Raw genomic sequence first — 8,448 nt, forward strand, 5'->3', positions numbered from 1 at the left:
CACACAGCCCTCAGTTCTAAAGAATGTTATAGATTACATGGGAGAGACGAATATATAAACTGGCAGTGTCGTAAGTGCTGTAACAGGGATGAGCTTGGGGTGCCATGAAAATGTAGTAAAGCTAATGTGACCTATCTTGGGTTGGAGCAGGAAGAAGACATCATAGGGAGCTATAAAAATCCAAGAGTTGGCTTGGGGCGATTTGAAAGGGGCATCAGAGCATACTATGAAAATTCTGTACATTGGGTACTTTTGGGATACTTAACCCAGCTGGGAGGAAGTGGCATTGGCAAAGGGAAGGGAGCATCATGGGGGGCAGTGGAAATAGAAAGTACATCTAAATCAGTTTGACAGCAGGGCAGAGGAGAGAGGGGTGCTTGCAGGAAATAGGACATTGTGAGGCACTACAGAGATTAAAGATGTGACTTACAGAAAATTCTGGGTGATATAACAGCCTTCAGTCTGAAAATCATATTGGAGTTGGGAAAAGGAGTCATATAGAGGCACTAAAGGCAGCATGGACATTAGGGAAAACACACCCTTCACTGAACTATTAAGGATATGTCAAGAGGAAGTGGAGAAAAAGAAATGAGATGGGAAGGAGTTGAGCAGGGTCTAGGACATCAAAGGGAGGAAGTTATGTCCGGTTATATGATTAATAATAATGATAATCCTGGAATAATGGGAAGAAATGGCTCCAAAAATGCATACACTCTTGGATGAGGCAGAGATGCAACCGGGGGCATGTCTGAAAGGGGAAATGGCATTTCTCTCAGGAAGGGGTACAAATTGTTTGAAAAGTACAGTGCATGTATGTCCACGGGGTGGAACAGAATTAGCATTCTTACTGTCTCTTTCAGCCAGTGTGGCAAATCCAGAGGACCATCTGGCATGGTGGTGGCCCCTGGTGTATACTAATTCATGTGGGATCCGCTTCCTACCCTCCTCCAGCTTTCAGACTTACCTCATGGTACCAAGGATTCGATGCCCTTCCCATCCATCCTATCACCGGGGCCTTCGGAAGCCTCTACCTCACCCTGCAGCAAAGGTAGAGATGTGGGAGTCGTCCCTCACCTTCTTAACAGATACTGACAAACAATACACATAAGGACCTGTGCCCCCCCCTAAAGTGACCACATTTACCCCCTAAAACTCGGCACTTGATGAACAAAGTCCACTGATAGGGAACACAAGGAAGGGTGCCCCACCTGGCTTTGTGGGGCCCTGAGGCCACAGCTATCACACACAAAAGAGGGGCCAGGGACCCTTCTTCTGCCTTTGCCTCCAGTCAGTCCCACTCTGCTTCCTGCTGTGTGCAAGGTCAAGTCCCTGCGGACAGGTTGGCTAGCAAATGACTTCCTGACAAGGGTTCAGGGACCCATAGAATGAAGCCTGCAGGCTAAGGGGGCTTCAAAGGAAAGCAGGAACTATGACCCCCACCAGCTTCAAATTCATTCAGCAAACAGGGACCTAGAGGGCCTGCTAGGATTCAGGCAGAGTGGCAGAAACTGGGCTGCGAAAAATCAAAAGGCAGGTGGCTGGTGCTGGAGGGGCCATAGTTCTCAACACCACTTCCAGATGTAGACAGGTGTGAATCCGAGGTTCAGATCCCTAAGTGACTTTCCTGTCTAGAGCCGCAAGGAAAACAGTGACCTATACCAAACAAGGCCCCCAGTCCATTCCCACAAACCCAGGGAGTTTTCCTGCAGGCCACTGCGGTCCCTCTCTGCCTGCCACAGCACTCACAAGGGCCTTGTCTACTGAAGACACCGGAGACGTCAGCGCAACAGGCCTCAGTAACCCCGAATGCAGCCTCGAGTTCTCTTGGGGACAGAGCTGACTACAAATCCTCCCCTTTCATAGAAAGGGGCTCATAGACAGCAGACGGGGCCAGGCCAGGTACCTCAGTTGGCTAGAGCATCTTCCCCATACACCAAGCTTGCAGGGCACATACAAGAAGCAGCCAATGATTGGATAAATAAGTGGACACAAACTCTCTCTGTGTCTCTGTCTCTGTCTCTGTCTCTCTGTGTCTCTCTCTCTCTCTCTCTCTCTCCCTCTCTCTCTCTCATCAATAAATAACAATAAAAATGTCACACAGCTCCAGGTCAGTCAGTAAGTGGGAGAGCTGCAGAGCAAAGATGAACTGAGGATCTTCTCTGTACCAGGGGCTGGCCATATATTATCTTTGCCAGGTCAGTAAAAAGATACACGCACCCCAATTTATAGGACGAACCAGCTAGATCAGGAGAAGAAATACTGCACATTCATTCTAATGATACCAGTAGGATGGGAGAGCAGAAGGTCACCCTGGACATTCTGCTCTGACCCCCTTTGAAGTTGGCTGATTACACACACACACACACACACACACACACACACACACACACACACACACGGGAAAAGATAGCTACGTGCAGCTGTGACCTGCAAATGTAACGTGGAAAGAGGAGGGGAGGGGAGGGGAGGGGAGGGTCTGCAGTCCGGCCTTCAGGAGCTCAAAGTCCGATAACAAGGTGACTACTCATCTGTGATGTTACAAACAGCTCAGCCCGTTCCTGGGACCGGAGAATGGTCAGCGTTCCTGAGAAACACTCCCTGAGGGGGTCAGGGTCCGGGCACAGCCACCAAATCAAAGCATGTCCTGTCTTGCTATGTTCTCAAAATGTATTTCTTTTCTGAGAAATGGATCCATGGAGGCGTCTTATCTCTTGACAGCCTTGTTCCATCCTCCAGGCTCCCAGGGTCTGTAAGAAAACTTATCCATAGTTGCCAAGGTGAATTAGACAACTATGGCTCCATTCTTCTTCCGTGCCCTTCCCCACTCCCAGATCCTGTCTGAGTCCATGTTTCCTTTGGCTCTGGTGGGCAATAGCCATCCAAAGATCTCAATGGTTATTTGCAAGCGTGGGTCAAGAAGCTTAACTGGGTCAGAGACCAGTAAAGGGGAGAGAGGGTGGGAGCATGGGACCCCCTGCACTGAAAAACCAGGACTGCTGGACTCCTGAGGGCCCCAGGCAGGAGGCTCCACAGGGAAGTGCAGAGGGTGGAGTGACCTGGCCTACCCAGCCAGGAAGCAATGACCGCCCCAGGCCCATCACCTCCCCCCTTGGCCTGGAGGTGTAGTGTGTCCTCCCCGCTCCCCACCCCACCCCCTGCAATGGTGCTGCAAACAGTTAACCTTCAACTGATGAGCTCACCAGTACACAAGGGCTGGATTTCCGGGGGCCATGAAATGGACAGCAGGGCGGAGGGAGAGGCAGGAAAGGGGGCTCCTGGAAGGAGGTGAGGAAAACAGAATCTTCTTGGTTTCTTTCCCACAGATTCTTACAGAGTCTGTGAGCATCCAGATGGGAACCAGGCTGGGAGCCTCTGCTGTGTCAACCAACAGCCTAAGCTGCCCCCACCACCCAGCAGAGTTTCCAGAGTGAGTTAAAAAGATGCACTTTTAGTGGCCAGCATACCTCTAAAGTGCATTGAGATTCTGGGTCCTAGAACCCCCCAGTTGTTTAGGGAACTCAGGTACAGAGAGCCCCAAGCCCCCAGTGCACAGCAAGACCTGCAGCTGCCATTCCCTGCGCTCCGCCTACGTTGTGCCAGACACTTTGATGGCCGCTGTCATGCAGTGTCTCTACCTCTTGCAGCAGGCAACAAGGTGGGCGCCCCAGGCCATGGTTACAGAGGGAGAAACTCGGGTCAGATACCAGAAGCAGGTTGCTAGGTTCCCCTGGTCGGTCACTGACAGCCTTGGACGTGGATTCAGGGCCAGCCAAGTCTAAAGCCCCAACAGTTTTACTAAAACAATCACAGGGACACCTGGCGCTCCACCCAACCCTGGGAGTCTTCTGTCTTCACACGCCAGCACAGCCACGGTGAAGTGAGGAAGAGCACGCTGGGGTGGGGAAAGGGGGCTGGGACAATAAAGACAATGAGCCATTGGGGATTAGAGGGAAGGTCCCTTCCTGCTGATTGGGTGCGGGCCCAGCCACCACGTGTCCTTGAGGGGTTGCCACGTGTGGAAGGAAGATTTCTTTCCAGACAAGTGTGTCTCTCCCATCCCAGCACATGGCTCAGCCACCTTGCCACCCAGACACTCCATTGATCTTCAGATTCGAGGTCCTGGCTGTCACACAGTGGACCCACCAAACAGCAGACTTTCTGGGCCTGCAACATTGTTTGCTGATCCCCTTTTCAATCCAGAAGGTACACGGGCCGCAGAACTCTCTTACCTTGAGCAGAGTGGGGGGCCTGGGGTAAGGCTCAGGCAGCCAGCAGTGGGTATCAGAAAGGCAGGCTGAGGGGTGTGCTCCTTGGGCCCAGCGCTGTGGCCTTGGCCTCAGCAGTCAGGGGCAGAGGACAGACCACAGCCCTGGAGGAAGGCAGATGTGGATGCCGCCTGGCTCACGTGCTCCCCTGGGAGGTGGGTAATGGCCAGGCTCCCACTGTCTCCTTCCTTTGCAGGAGCACACAACCCCCGCTTTCTGAAGGCAATGGTTTTGACGTAGTGGTGCTGTTGGAGATCAGTGGTTGCTATGAAGATGTAATGAGATATGAAGCAGGTCACTGCAGGGCTTGCCATGCGGGGAACAGTGAAACACCAAAGAGCATAAAGAAGAATGACTCTGGAGCAGTCCAGGGCTGGGAGAACAGGCTTTGGGGGGAACGTGGGCTCTGGGCTGGTGCGGCTCACCACCCAGCAGGCACAGAGCTCACACAGGGTAGATGAAAGCAGAAGGTAGAGCCCATAAATAGCTGGTGAAAATCAGGCCCCGTTCTTGACAGGTCGGTTTTTGCCGCAGTTTGTGACTAATGACACCCTAGCAAATGTTGTCTCAAAATAAGCAGTCCACGAGAAGTGCCCGAAATCCCTCCTGCAACTCCGACCAAAGAGACTCTTGATCTATTCTCAGCCTACAAAGTCTCAAAAGTAACTGGGCCCACGGTATTTTGGACGCTGAGATTATCTAAGAATTCATTCATTCACTCACTCATTCAACACGTTTTCAAAGGTCTATTTGTGCCGGTCACAGTTCCCGTTGCCTGGGAAACATACATGACACATCACAGGCTCTCTTGCTGGGAAACAGGAAATTGAAGGTAAACCTTTTCAATAACAAATTATCCAGTGCCTCAGACAGACATTAGTCCTCTTAGGGGGCCCACTCTGCCCACAGAGAACAGACAAAGGTGCATTGGAAACGTGAGGAAAGAAAGGGAGTATTACATTTCAAGCTAAGGGGTAGTCAGAGCTGTCCTCATTGGAGGGGTGACATCAGCTAAGAAAGGGTCGGTGAGGGGATTCGCTCTACTGATACAGGAAATGTTGTTCATGCAGCAAAACCTGTGCGTGCAAAGGCTCCAAGCCCAGGAGCAGGTAGCAGGTTTGAGGAACGGTGGAGAGGCCAGTGTGACTGGCATGGAATGAGCAAAGAGGACAAGAGTTCGAGAGACAGTCCAAGGCATTAAGAGAACCCCACATTGTGTAGGGCCTAGTTGGTCATTTTAAGAAACTGGGCTCCTGATGGCAATGAAATGTGGGGGCAGGAGGAGGGAGACCAGGTAGGAAGCTACAGCTGTAAGTCCGGCTAGAGTTGGTGGTGATCTTGACCATCCTGGTAGCAGCAGATATGGTGAGAGCTGCTCAGTGTCTGGGCGTATTTTGAGGTTGACCTAACAGAATTCCTGCTGGTTTCCATGGGGAGTGTCAGAGAGGAGTCAAGGATGACGCCAAGTGTTTCTCCTCACAAGGAGTAGAAGGGAATGACGGTCAAATTATATGGGCTTTATAGTTGGGAGAGGGGATCAAGAATGCCGTCTGTATACGTGCAATTAAGTAAATGTCCCTTTGACACTCATGGGGGTGGGGTAGGCAGTGGTATAAATTCAGTTGTATGGAAGTCAGGAATGTGGCTGAGAGGTTTGCCTAAGAAGCCGTGACATGATAGGCAATCAGGTAGGGGGTGAGTGCATACAGAGAGGCACAGAGGAGCAGAGGATCACGGACAGTCGCCTGCAGCATGAAGGTCAGGGAGAACAGGAGGTACCGACCCAGGACAGGGAGTGTTGTCACCAGAGCTAGAGACGGAGAGTGCAGTGACTGCAAAGCCCATGGAAGCAAAGTGTATCCAGGGAGAGCCAGTGGGCAACGATGCACAGCGGGCTGATGCCAGGTGAAATGGAGTGAGGGTGAGACGTGACCATTGCATGTAGTGACATAGAGGGTCCTCGAGACCTCGATGAGAGCAGCATTCAGTGAAGGGAGGGGTCCAGCGGAGAGCAGTGAAGTCCATAGCACAGGGCGGCACAGAAGTCCTGGCACAGCCACCGTGAGTGGGCAGGAGGGCATTGGACCTTGCGTGAAGAGGGGGCCACAGCATGCACAAGGAGTTGCAAGTCACGCGGGTACTGGATGACAGAGAGCTCAGCTAGCCTTTCTGGGCCCCCTGACCTCCTCTACCTGAGGTCAGGCACCTGCCGATTTGATGTGCCTCCCTGTCTGTTGAGCATCAGTTATGTGCCAGGCTCCTTCGTGACATTTAATACTCCAAACAGCTCAATGTAGGCTATATCCTGATCCCCATTACACAAGCTAGAGATGTGATGCACAAGGGGGCAGGTGGACTGGCAAGGGCACTCAGCCATTGATTGGAGGACTCAATACTGAGCCCAAACAGGCTCATTATCAAGACCGACTTATAACCATAGGCTGGGACCTGCTGGCAACTCAAAGTGTGCCACTGTGCTTGCTGCCCGTCACCCCTGGTAACAAGGCTCCCCGGTAAACCACAGCTGCTTCGAATGACCTCGCCACAGCCAGGCGGGGTGTCTGAGCACGTGCCTCAGGCTCTGAGTGACATGCTCCCGCAGAGTTGGAGCTCAATCCCAAGTCTGAGACCGCGGGTGGCAGAGCCCCTGTGATGGTGACTTCCTTGAAACAGAACTCTGCTCTGAAGGCGGCCGACTCCACGTGGAACTGACATCCCAGAACCACACACTGTCTTGTCTTGACTTTACCAACTCTTTCCAACAGCGAGGCCCGTGTCCTGAACAGGATTTCCCTGGGATCATTAAAAACTCTGATCAAACTGAAAGCCACTGTGCCATTTGGGACACTACCCTTTAGACTGCTGGACACACACACACACACACACACACACACACACACACCCTTTGTCACCTTTGGGGGCTCTCTACCATTGGCTTCATTCTGGTGTCTCCCACTGCATACCCAGCGAGTCTGGCAAACAGGCCATCTGCTCTCACCCCAGGATGAGCTTCCTGATGCGGGGGAGGCCCTTCTGCAGGGAAAGCCTGGGGCCAGAGAAGATGGTGAGGCTTTCAGGAGAGCGGGCCTCAGGTCACAGGGCCCAGACCTATCCTGGGGGAAGGGAAATCACGCGGCTGATCTGAGCCAGTGAGAATGACTTCAGACTCCATGACAAGAAAGGAACAAGAGGAAGAGATGGCACTGGCGCCCTCAGAGACCCGGATTTGGAGGGCGGCTTAGTTCAAAGATGAGCTCCTGCAAGGCACACACCTCCTCCTCCCCACGCCTACGGCCCTGTCCCTGAAACGTGGATCAAGGCCTTCAGGTGCCCACTGCCCTGCAAGTGGACATTCAGCGTCACCTTTCTGTGCTTTCCACGCAGACAGAGCCTCAGTTAACAGGCTTGAAGCTGCGTCCCGCTTTTCAGAGAGCACTCCTCTGAGAGGCTCCCCAGCGGGCGAGCTCAGCTTGAGGCATCGCTGCCTCATAAGGTGTGCAAGGTGCAGAGCAGCCTCCAGGGCAATGTCAGAGGCCCCTTTGAAGTCCTGGCAAGATAAACTCTTTGTTCCGGGTCCAAGAGAACACAGTGGAGGGAAACTAGGCAAGTTGAGTGGAGACCTGCTGCTCCCCAACCCAAGGTGTTTACACAACAGCTCAGGGACCCATCAAAGTTGTCTAACTCGTGTCAGCCCCTGGGAACACTATCACACACACGAATGATGCCTCCTGCTCATAGACACACTGCAAAAGCAGCCAGCTGACCTTCCCAAGGTCCTGCGACTGCTGCTTCTCAAACTATCTGGTGAAAAACCAGGGTTTGTTCTTTACCAACTCAGTCACTCTGCATCAACGCATTTGTATAACGTACGGAAAGTGAACTCACACAAGAGGAAAAATGAGAAAGTACAGCCCTGATGTTTTGACCATCATGGAAACTCTCGCCGCATGCTTTGCAATTTTCTGAGCGTGTAATCTCCAGCTCTCCTTCCCATATATCAGATCGGCTCTTCAATGCAAGTTTTACCCTGAGGGTGAGGTTAAGTGGAAAGTGGCACCAGAGCCCAGCCTGTGTGTGTGTGGCGAGGGTCCCCTTTCCCCAGAACCCATCTCCTTATCTGCTCTTTGGAAGGGTTGCCTCCCACAGTGCTTCCCGGTACCTGGGCCACAGCACATCTTCCCGG

The sequence above is a fragment of the Eptesicus fuscus genome, chromosome 1 (assembly GCF_027574615.1).
Source record: "Eptesicus fuscus isolate TK198812 chromosome 1, DD_ASM_mEF_20220401, whole genome shotgun sequence".
Classification (NCBI taxonomy): Eukaryota; Metazoa; Chordata; class Mammalia; order Chiroptera; family Vespertilionidae; genus Eptesicus; species Eptesicus fuscus.